Raw genomic sequence first — 12,534 nt, 5'->3', positions numbered from 1 at the left:
GAAGTATTGGAGGTTGTATGTAAAATCAACAAAAAAAACTAAAAACGGAAACATTTTAAATGTTTAAAAATATAGGAATTTTGTATATGAAAGCACATTTTTCAAGGGATACATTGGAGTTTAGGAACAATGAAGTTAATCAATAAAGGAAACTTTGAGGAACTTCCAACCATTCAAGTTTACTTTATATGCCTAAAAGGCATACTGACCTGTAAGTCTCGCATTCCTTTTACACAAAACTGTAGTTTGAATAATGGATACCTTGGTAAGGAGTTAGAAACACGGTGAATTGCTCAGACATAAGAAGCGTGCCGCCATTCAAGGGCATTCGAGGGTGACAAGGTTGTGTATAAAATAAAAGATTCTTTCGATGTCAAGATGTATACTTTAGCGGAATGCGTTGATATCCAAGAGGCATCAATGTGAAGACTGCCACACTCATCCAAAACTTATACCAGCACCGAATGGACCTGATTCTTAGCGACTGCCTATGATGCCGAATGGCTGGGTTCAAATTCCGTTTTAGTGGTGGCTATCCCCTTACTAATGTTGGTTACATTTCAACGTAAAATCTTCGCTTCAAAGTGGTGTCGCTATGCGGCACGCCGTACCGACTCGGCATAAAAAAAGAGGCCTTTATCAGTGAGCTTATACTTTAATCGGAATTCCTTAGTGGAGTGTTCATAGGAATAGATAGATATATTGTGGGTCTCATGACATAATAAGTAGTATAAGAAAAAAAGGGGATGCCGCATGGGTAGATATGGGATTCTACCAAGTAAATTCTCAGTGCGTGGGTATTTACCCAACAAATGTTTTTTTTCGGTATTTATAAAGTTTCTGATATTTTTGTAACTAAAAACATTTTGTACCATTTTTATACCCACCACCGAAGGATGGGGGTGTACTAACTTCGCCATTCCATTTGTAAAACCTCGAAATATTCGTCTAAGACCCTATAAAGTATATATATTCTTGATCCTCATGACATTTTAAATCGATCTAGCCATGACCGTCCGTCTGTTGAAAGCACACTAACTAACTAAAGTTAGACGCTTAAAATTTTTCACAAATACTTTATATCAGTGTAGTTCGGTAGAGATTGTAAATAGGCCATATCGGACCATATTTTGATATAGCTGCCATATAAATCGATCTTGGATGTTGACTTCTTTAGCCACTACAGGGCGCAATTCTTATTCAATTTGAATAAAATTTTGCACGAGGTATTTTGTTATAACTTCCACCAACTGTGCTAAGTATGATTCGAGTCGACCTATAATCTGATTTGGTTGCTATATAAACCGATCTTGGATCTTGACTTCTTGAGCCAATAGAGGGCGCAATTCTCATCCGATTTGGCTGAAAGTTTGCATGAAATATTTTTTATGATTTCCAACAACTGTGCTAAGTATGGTTTAAATTGGCCCATACCCTGATATAGCTACCATATTGACCGATATGAGTTCTTAAGCCACCAGAGGGCGCAAGTCTCACCCGGTTTGGCTGAAAATTTGTACAACGGCTTCTCCCATGACCTTCGACATACGTGTTCAACATGGTCTGAATGGATCTATAGCCTGAAACAGTTCCCATTTAAACTGATCTCCCGATTATGCTTCTTCAGCCCCTCCAAAGCGCAATTCTTATCCGAATGGACTGAAATATTACCCAATGACTTCTACTATGATCCGAATGAGAATATAACTTGATATAGGTTCCAATAACATAACAATTCCTATTCATTGTTCTTTGTTTGCCTAAAAAGAGATACGGAGAAAAGAATTTGACAAATGCGATCCATGGTGGAGGATATATAAGATTCAGCCCGGCCGAACTTAGCACGCTCTTACTTGTTTATAATTTCTTACTAGCTGACCCGGTGCGCTTTGCTACACCATAAGATGGCTTTTTTGAAAATCGTTTTTCGAAAGCATTTTTAAGCTGATGATCAAGACATTCTGGGCTTAGGGTCTCGTTCAGATGCACACAAGTTAATTTTTTTTTGGTTTGGTTATCTACTTTCAAAATCATACTTTCAAGCTGCCACTTTGAATAGCACATTTTTATAGATCCGCAGGCCCTTCCCGTTTCTATCCCAATTTAAGGGCAAAAGGTGTACTCTAATACCAAAAACCTTTTATTGCTGTCCTATTTTGTCCTGATAGGCCTTCATATATTATTTTTAATTCCTTTAGTTTTTGATAGGATGGGGGAGGGCCATTGCCCTCTGACATGTCCTTTCATTTGTGTAAAATATGTTCTCAGTCTTTTTACATGCAACCTGTCATGTTGTTTATATTGAAGGGACGCTCAGAGGCGCCTCAGACACGTTTTTTATATCAGATTCTTATTCTACTTTTAAATACCTTTCATTTGATGTCCATAATGTTCCAATTGGGAAATATGCCCTACTGGGGGGTTTTGGAGGGTGGGGAAGCCCCTCAGAAACCAAAAATACATTTTTATGTCAGATTTGTACTCTATTTTCAAATATCTTTCATTTGATGTTCATGAACCCAAAGCGTGAAAGTGTCCTTTTGAGGAGTTTTTTGAGGGTGGGGGACCCCCCCGAACACATAGGGTGAAATTAGTATACTAAGTTCGATCTTTATTCTTAAATACCTCTCATTTAATACCCATATCGTTCGAGTCCGTTAGGGTGTGTTTTGGGATGGGCTCGTTCCCCCTGGTTATTTGATCCCAAAACTTTACAAAATTTTTGGGTACCATAGGTGATATACAAAATTTCGCTTAAATCGGTGCACCATCTCCGTGATCTGGCATTTTTGAAAGTGGGGTAAGGGGGAGTGTCGGCCCCGCTTCGGACATCAAAATATGTAGTACCCTATTTTGAACGGGGGCTCAAATTTTTTTGAATCTATACGGAACAGACAAACAAACTAACAAACAAACAAATAAACGAACAACGCTCAACAATTTAAGTTTTTTTAATAGATTACGAAATCATCCAAATTTTTTTGCAATATGTTTTATATAGCCAAGATATCTGCTAAATTATAAATACTCAAATTTTGGGATATATGGGTAAATACCCGTGTATTTACCCAATTTACCGGGTAAATACCTTTTTGGGTATTTACTCATTGCAGTTCATCGCCCCTCGTGTGGGAGACTAGCCTTTGCAGAGATTCTATACTGACTGATAAGGACTTTAAATGTGATAGTTTTCTTCTAAAGGGTAGGAGTCCGATTCTACTAAACACCAGATTTTCCATGAACATTCTATTAAGGAACAGGGCATACTGCTATGCAGAAAGGCCGAAAAAGTCTTGGAGATTGCATAAGATGTAAGATAGACAGAAGACATAAGATAGGTCCGTTTAAAATTTCGTAGGCGCACACGAAATGTTGATTTTGTCACTTGTTTCCTCTGTCCGCGCTACTTTGCGTCGTAACGGCACGGGTTATTGTTAACCGATCGCCATAATATTTCGTATTTTGCGTTTCTCCAATGGCAAAAAAATTTATACTTTATAGCACAAGAGGGTCTACTATATATATTCTTTGTCCTTATAAAAATCTAAGCTTTTCAGCCTTTAAAAGCGAAGATCTTGAGCTGAAACTTTGCACAGATTGTTTTTCGTTCCATAGGCAATTAAAGTTCTAAGATGGGCTACATCGGACTATATCTTGATATGGCCCCTATGTATACCGATCTATGGCTCATAAAAGCTATATTTATTATCAAATTTGGCTAAAATTTGGCACAACGATTTGTCTTAAGGTCCCCCTATATACAGCGATTTCCCGATTTAAGATCTTAGCCCCATAAAAGCCACATTTATTACTCAATGTCGTTGAAAATTGACACAATGATGTCTGTTAAGATTCCCTACACCCGTGCTGAATATGACCCAAATTGATAAACAAAGGCTCATGAAAAATGCATTTATCAACCTGCCTGTTTACTTGTTTGATGAACATTTTTTTTACAATTTGTGAATTGAAACTAATTATACCCTCCACCATAGATGGGGGGTATACTAATTTCGTCATTCTGTTTGTAACTACTCGAAATATTCGTCTGAGACCCCATAAAGTATATATATTCTTGATCGTCGTGACATTTTATGTCGATCTAGCCATGTCCGTCCGTCCGTCCGTCCGTCCGTCTGTCTGTCGAAAGCACGCTAACTTCCGAAGGAGTAAAGCTAGCCGCTTGAAATTTTGCACAAATACTTCTTATTAGTGTAGGTCGGTTGGTATTGTAAATGGGCCATATCGGTCCATGTTTTGATATAGCTGCCATATAAACCGATCTTGGGTCTTGACTTCTTGAGCCTCTAGAGTGCGCAATTCTTATCCGATTGGAATGAAATTTTGTACGACGTGTTTTTTTATGATATCCAACAATTGTGCCAAGTATGGTTCAAATCGGTCCATAACCTGATATAGCTGCCATATAAACCGATCTTGAGTCTTGACTTCTTGAACCTGTAGAGGGCGCAATTCTTATCCGATTGAAATGGAATTTCGCACGACGTGTTTTGTTATGATATCCAACAACTGTGCCAAGTATGGTTGAAATCGGTCGATAACCTGATATAGCTGCCATATAAACCGATCTTGGGTCTTGACTTCTTGAGCCTCTAGAGTGCGCAATTCTTATCCGATTGAAATGAAATTTTGCACGACGTGTTTTGTTATTATATCCAACAACTGTGCCAAGTATGGTTGAAATCGGTCCATAACCTGATATAGCTGCCATATAAACCGATCTTGGGTCTTGACTTCTTGAGCCTCTAGAGTGCGCAATTCTTATCCGATTGGAATGAAATTTTGGCACCAAGTATTTCGTTATGATATCCAACAACTGTGCCAAGTACGGTTGAAATCGGTCCATAACCTGATATAGCTGTCATATAAACAGATCTGGGGATTTGACTTCTTGAGCTTCTAGAGGGCGCAATTCCTATCCGATTTGGCTGAAATTTTGCATGACGTATTTTATTTTTACTTTCAACAACTGTGTCAAATAAGGTTCACATTGGTCCATAACCTGATATAGCTGCCATATAAACCGATCTGGGATCTTGACTGCTTGACCCCTAGAAGTCGCAATTATTATCCGATATGCCTGAAATTTTGTACGACGGATCCTCTCATGACCATCAACAAACGTGTTTATTATGGTCTGAATCGGCCTATAGCCCGATACAGATCCCATATAAATCGTTCTCTCTATTTTACTTCGTGAGCCCCAATGGGCGCAATTCTTGTACGAATTGGCTGAAATTTTACACAGGTCTCCAACATATAATTTAATTGTGGTTCGAACCGGACCATATCTTGATATTGTTTTAATAGCAGAGCAACACTTTTCTTATATCCTTTTTAGCCTAAGAAGAGATGCCGGGAAAACAACTCGACATATGCGATCTATGGTGGAGGGTATATAAGATTCGGCCCGGCCGAACTTAGCACGCTTTTACTTGTTTTTTATTAAAATGTATATATAATATATGTTCGTGTCTTAAGTCTTTCGTTTGGACAAACTTTGCAAAAATATAAATAGCAAGTTAACTAGTAGCTTAAATCGTTGATGCTATGATTCATTCCTTTTTGTGGCATTACAAATTATAAATTTTACTTATTGTCTATAAAATCAAAGTAAATTATATATAATTTTATTTTCCTATTAGCCAACACACAACAGCGTTTAAATCTATACCCAATTACAGCAAATCACATTTGAAACTCAATAAATTCTCAAATTTAAATATCTAATTGATTAATCTTAATTGGACAGATTCGAGAAATGTAAAAAAATACATACTTTAGGAGCAATTGCTGTTGATCTTTTCCCCATTGCAATTGATAATATCTTATAACCTCATTATCAACATTTTGTTTGTAAACAAAATCACTCATGAATCCACTTTTATTTTTACAAATTCCCTTTTCGTCTACTCTACAATGCAGACAACGTTGTAGTACTTAACCATCAGCCATAAACATTGTACAAAAGATAAGAGACATTGCGTGTGTGTTTGATGAATAATGGTTTCTGTTTTATGTTGAGACGTTGAGCAGCATATAGAGAGGCTCTAATAAAACTTGTTGTATTGGTGGTTTCTGCAGTGGATGCGATAATGACCGCATATGTATTACGTTATTTTTATAGTTTTGCATTTCCAATTGATTTTTCTTCATATATGGGAATTTGAAATGGGCATTGGCTCTTATGGCTGGGAATTGTGATAAGGCTACAAGTTTTTTTGTTGGTTTTTGCATAAGCCTTCAATTAATCTAAGGCCACTGTGGCGCATAGGTAAGCATTTCCGCCTGTGAAGGAGAATTTTGGCAACCACATCAGAAAAGTTTTGGACTTAGTGGGACTCTTGTTAGAAAATGAAGTAGAAGTCAATGTAAGTTTAAAAAAGCGTGCTAAGTTCGGCCGGGCCGAATCTTGGGAACCCACCACCATGGGTTCTGCTAAAATATGGAAGGTATATCTGGTTACGGACCAAATGGGACCATACTTGGCGCAGTTGTTGAGAGTCATTATAGAACACCATGTACAAAATTTCAGCCAAATCGGATGAAAATCTTGGAAACCCACCACCATGGGTTCTGCTAAAATATGGGAACTATATCTAGTCATAGACCGTATTGGACTGTAATTAGCATAGGTGTTAAGAGTCATTACAGCACACCATGTACAAAATTTTGGCCAAATCGTATAAAAATTGCGGCTTCCAGGGGAAGTCAAATTGGGAGATTGGTTTGTATGAGAGCTGTATCAGGTTACGGACCGATTTAGACTGTACTTGGCTCTATTGTTGGGAGTCATAACAGAATACTATGTGCAAAATTTGAGCCAAATCTGATGAAAATTGAGGGTTCAGGGGCTCAAGAAATCAAATCGGGTGATCGGTTTATATGGGATCTATGTCAGGTTATACAAAGTTTTAAACCGTAGTTGACACAGTTGTTGGAAGTCATAACAGAACATCATGTACAAAATTTCAGCCAAATCGTATGAAAATTGCGGCTTCCAGGGGGTAAAGAAATTAAATTGGGAGATCGGTTTATATGGGGTCTATGTCAGGTTATACACAGTTCTAAGCCGTACTTGGCACAGTTGTTGGAAATCAAAATAGAACACCATGTGAAAGTTTCACTCAAATCGGACAAAAATTGCGGCTGCCAGGGGCTGAAGAAGTCAAATCGGGAGATCGGTTTATATGAGAGCTGTATCAGGTTATAGACCGATTTAGACTGTAATTGGCTCTGTTTTTGGAAGTCATAACAGAATACTATGTGCAAAATTTCAACCAAATCGGATGAAAATTTCGGCTGCCAGGGGCTGAGGAAGTCTAATCGGGAGATGAGAGACTGATTTAGACTATACTTGGCTCTGTTGTTGGGAACCATACACGAATATTCTTTGCAAAATTTCAGCCAAATCGGATGAAATTTGGGGCTTCCCTGGGCTCAAGATATCAAACCGGAAGATCGGTTTACATGGGAGTTGTATCAGGTTATAGACCGATTTAGACTGTACTTGACACAGTTGTTGGGAGTCATAACAGAACACTATATGCAAAACTTCACCCAAATCGGACAAAAATTGCGGCTGGAAGGGGCTCAGGAAGTCAAATCGTGAGATCGGTTTATATGGGAGCTATATCAGGTTCTTGATCTATTTGGACTGTACTTGACACAGTTGTTGGAAGTTATAACTGAATACTATTTGCAAAATTTCAACTAAATAGGATGAAAATTGGGGATTCCATGGGCTCAGGAAGTCAAATCGGGAGATCGGTTTATATGGGAGCTATATCGAAATCTGAATCGTTATGGCCCATTTGCAACCCTCATCGACCAACATCAATATAAAGTATCTGTGCAAAATTTCATGCGGCTAGTCTACGCGTTCGACCGCTATCGTGATTTCGACAGACAGACGCACGGACGGACATGGCTAATACGAATCAGAATTTCGAGACGATCAAGAATATATATTCTGTATGGGGCCCTGGATCAATATTTCGAGGTGTTACAAACGGAATGACTAGATTAGTATACCCCTATCTTATGGTGGTGGGTATAAAAAAATCTTTTTTTTGCATTTTTTCTTTTTAGTTCTACAAAAACAAAAGACTTAAGACACAAACCTTGTTACAAGCAAGACTAAGTTTAAATAATCACTATGTGTAATATTTAATTTTCTTACTTAAAAACATGCAAAGCCTATACAAAAATGTTCAAACTGTGTTCAAACTCTTTGCAAACTCCTGTTTGACAACTTTATGCGCGTAGCGTGTCTATAACACGACACATATGAGGCAACATTTGAATGGCAACAATTTATGGCAATGAGTGGCGCTCCATAAGCATGAATTATGAAAACAAAAACAAATCCAAACAAGCTATTACTCCAAACTTCACATAAAGAAAGAGTAAACAAATGGCGGGAAATAAAAGCAAAGGCGAAAATAGAAGTGATGAGTGAATAAAGTATGCCTAGCAGACAAGGCTGCTTGCACTCATGGCACTTTAAAGAGCATTGCTTAGCATAATAACCGGCAAAAAAAGCGAATGCAAGAAACGGACGCTAGTGGCGTAAACAAAAAAAAAAAAAAAACCCAAAATCGAAAAAAAAACACCTGTTTGCGGGATTGCCTGTCCCGGTTTGTGCCGTTTTCTTTTGTGGTTGTAAAATTTCTTTGCGCTCAAATAAATATATATTATGTCATACACAAATGGAAGTGGCTGCAAATAAAAAGTGTGGCAGTAGTTGAGCGAGCGATTATAGACGCACATACATTCATATGTATGTTATCTTTCGGCTAGTCTCCGAGTTTTAACAGAGAAAAGGGTCCAAGGAGGTAGTATTGCAAATGTGAGCACTTATTGTGATAATCGTGATTGCATGATGGTGTTTTTTTTTGTCTTCTCTCAATATTTCGTGGCTTCTCCATACGCACGTCATGTGTTTCTTTTTGTAGGTTCACATATTTTGCATTGCTTTCTTTCGTATTGTTGCTTTTTTTTGGAAGTGCTATGGCTGTTGCGGTAAAACCCACATGGACCACCCTTGGTTGACTACTCTAGAGGCAATTGCTTAATTTTTTTTTTTGGTGAATGTGTGTTTTTGGTTTAACATGACACCTTTGTGGTTATTATTTGTAGAGATTTACTCATGTCTGTTTGTCTTTTCTTATCATGTGTCTTTTGTTGTATTTTTTAATTATTTTTAAAACGTTTATGTAATTAAGAGAGTTTTTTTTTCGCCTAGGGAAATTTATTGTCGCATTGTTGTTTTACTTCTCGTATTTCTAACACCACCTATGATGCAGCCACGTGTTTTGTGACGTCATCGCCTAAGAGCTCATTTCTATTGCTGGGTATTAAAGCAAGTTCACTGTGGAAGGTTTGTTTGTTTGTTTAAGCAAAGATTCGTATGTTGTTTTTAATTGAAATGCAAATACTAAGTACTTAAGTTTGAAGTGCAGAAAAAAAATCAATACTTGAAAGTTAATTTCCATTGTCTCGTATAATGACATTGACGTTGCAAAGGGCATAATGGAGTTGTTGTTATTATATTTTAATAAAATATTTAAAACCAGTAAAAGGGCGTTTAGTTCGGCCGGGCCAAATCTTGAATAACCTGCACCATGGATTCCATGTGACAAGTTCTTTGAATGACTTTTCCGTATATATGTGAGATATATCAAATAATAGACCGATATGACAGTACTTGTCATGGCAGTTAGAAGTCATACAAATATACCACGTTCATACCAGCCAAATCGTATAGTAATTGCGCCCTCTAGAAGCTCCAGAAGTCAAACCAGACGATCGGTTTATATGGCTACTATATAAGGTTATCGGATTTCTTCCATACATGGCACGGCTATTGGAAGTTATTGCAAAACATAAAATCTCAGCCGGATCGAATAAAAATTGAGCCCTCTAGAGGCTCAAGAATTCAAGTCAGGCGAACGGTTTATGTCGGAGCTATATCAGGTTATAGACCGATTAGGATCATATTTGGAACGGCAGTTGAAAGTCATAGCAAAACGTAACACGCAAAATTTCGGCCAAATTGGATTATAATTCCGTCCTCTAGAGGCAGAAGAAGTAAAAGTCAAGAAGTTAATTTGGAGATCGGACTATATGGCAGCTATATTAGATTATCTACCGATTTGGCCCATTTACAATCCCAACCGACCTGCACTTATAAGATGTTCTTGTGCCAAATTTCAAGCATCTAACTTTACTCCTTCGAAAGTTGGCGTGCTTTCGACAGATAGACAGACGGACGGGCATGGCTTAATAGACTTACCATGTCAAGACGAGACTTTGTTGGCTTTAAGATGATTGTTTCGATAAGTTACAAACGAAATGACGAAGTATTGTGGAGGGCATACAAGTATGTATGATAATTAAGTTGAAAGTTTTCTATATAGAATTTCCATATAAATGATTTTTTTTTTTTTTTGAAAATATTCTGAACGCGGTTTGGTGAGCTTAAGTTGTAGTGGCAGTCTCCAATCACGCTGACTCAGAAAATTATTGTTTCTCTGATGAGAACCGAGCTAACGACTCATGCAACTCGCGAACATTTTTTTCTAATGGCCATTGGCAACAAATTTTTTTTTAACAAATAACTGAACTCGGCCCGCTCTGCTGCGCATTCTTTTACACCATATAAAATACAATTTTCTAATCAATTACACAACTATTAAGCTCAATGATAAGGGGCCCCCTTTTTATAGCTGAGTCTGATCGGCGTGCCGCAGTGCGACATCTCTTTGTGGAAAAGTATTTACATGACTGATACAGTACCTCTCAAATGTAGCCAGCATCAAGAGGGGAGGGGATAACCACCGCTGAAAAATTTTCTGATGTTTTCCCTAGGACTCGAGCCCAGGTGTTCAACGTAATAGGCACACGTCTGTGCTACCGTGTCCACCCGTATGATGACATTAACTAAGTAATCTTTTTTATTTCCCGTTCAACTTTTTATAGAACTACCATAAGTTATTCCCCCAGTTTCTGTTGTCTATAGACTTTTGTTTTCAAAATTCTTCATTTTATGGAAAATTTTATCTAAGACAGCTTATTGTGAAGGTTTGTCCCAGCGTAATGGGACAAATGGTACAGTACCTCACAAATGTAGCCATCATAGGGAGGGAATAACCACCGCTGAAAATTTGTCTGATGTTTTCGTTAGGACTCGAACCCAGGCGTTTGGCGTAATAGGCGGACCTCTTCATTACGGTGGCCTCCAAAATGTATCTTTTTATAGAACTACCATTAGTTATTCCCCCAGGTCTTGTTGTTTATAGTTTTTTTTTTCTTTAAATTCTTCATTTTATAGAAAATTGTATATAATAGGAGGGTTAAAACCCCAGAAAAAGTCAAAGTTGAGTTCCTTTATTTTGTTAATTCGATGGACAGACAACTTGTGAAAACCGTGGTGAGAAGCATGGGATCAACTATAGACACTCTGCACTACCAATCCCTCTCTCTCTCTCTCCCTCTTGCTCTCTAAATCTTTGTTCGGGTTAAAATGATTAATATCGCCCAATAGATGGCGTTGCATTTGTTGTGAGCGATGCTCGCTGTTGATTTCCTTCACATTGTCATAACTTTGTCTATTTTTGTATTTCCACATTTGTCGGTCTATCTAGTGCCATCTTCGGCAATGACAGCCTAATAGGCCTGGGTTCGAATTTTGGCATGAAATTCCGAAAAAAAAATTTTCAGTAGTGGTTATCCCTTCAATAATAGTTGGAATAATTGTGAATAATTAAGGCGTGTTACACTTCAGTGCAAAAATTTAGTGCTTTTCGGCATGCCATTTAGACTCAACTATAAAAAGGAGGGGTTCTTATTGTTAAGCTAAAATATCAATCAAACCCCTCCACTACGCTTTCGCTTTCAAATCGTGGATTTTACTTTCATATACAATGCAAGCTACTTTCCAATATCTTTGATCCTGTGTTCCTTTTTGCCCTTCCTTTTTAATTGTACAACACAAATTTGGATATTAATACTCTACTAATCAAATATATTTTACTTGATTCCCACACTGCCTTGAACGGCAAATTAGCCTATTTGGGGAGCTTTTAGAAACCATCTCCCAGATGCATGTTAAGGATGTGAGGCAGCTCCCAGACAGTTAGTTCCGAAAGTGAATATTAGTTTCGTGCTCTACTCCCAAATATCTTTCATTTGAGCCGCATATTGTTACAGTCGGCTAATATGTTCTGTGTGTACTACTCTCCAATACCTTTCGTTTGATACTCGTATTGTCCGTCACCCCAAAAACACCACCCAAAAGTGGACGGATACTTTTGATTTTGGGTGGTGTTTTTGGGGTGACGGAGGAGAGTCCGCCGCCTTCCAATACGAACAAATTATATAGCGTATACCTCCTTCCTGACCATATTCGTGATCTACTCCCGAATACCTTTCATTCGAGTCTAATATTGACCTGAATTTCGATGCCAGACTCTCCCTCGTCCCCCAATTGACTTTTATTGAGCTGGATCG

The 12,534-nt window shown here is 37.9% G+C and overlaps 1 protein-coding gene and 1 long non-coding RNA gene across 3 annotated transcripts in view; one reads left to right on the top strand and one right to left on the bottom strand.

Moving 5' to 3' along the window:
• Nucleotides 1–12,534, bottom strand: part of LOC106084253 (uncharacterized) — an 83,242-nt gene that overhangs the window by 63,048 nt on the left and 7,660 nt on the right. The window lies entirely within an intron of this gene.
• LOC106084254 (uncharacterized) overlaps nucleotides 1–12,534 on the top strand; it is a 51,795-nt gene that overhangs the window by 38,789 nt on the left and 472 nt on the right. The window lies entirely within an intron of this gene.

This window comes from Stomoxys calcitrans, chromosome 4 (assembly GCF_963082655.1).
Source record: "Stomoxys calcitrans chromosome 4, idStoCalc2.1, whole genome shotgun sequence".
In the NCBI taxonomy this organism is placed as follows: domain Eukaryota; kingdom Metazoa; phylum Arthropoda; class Insecta; order Diptera; family Muscidae; genus Stomoxys; species Stomoxys calcitrans.
Note: the sequence above shows the minus strand (reverse complement) of the source record. Positions and strands in the feature narration are given on the sequence as shown.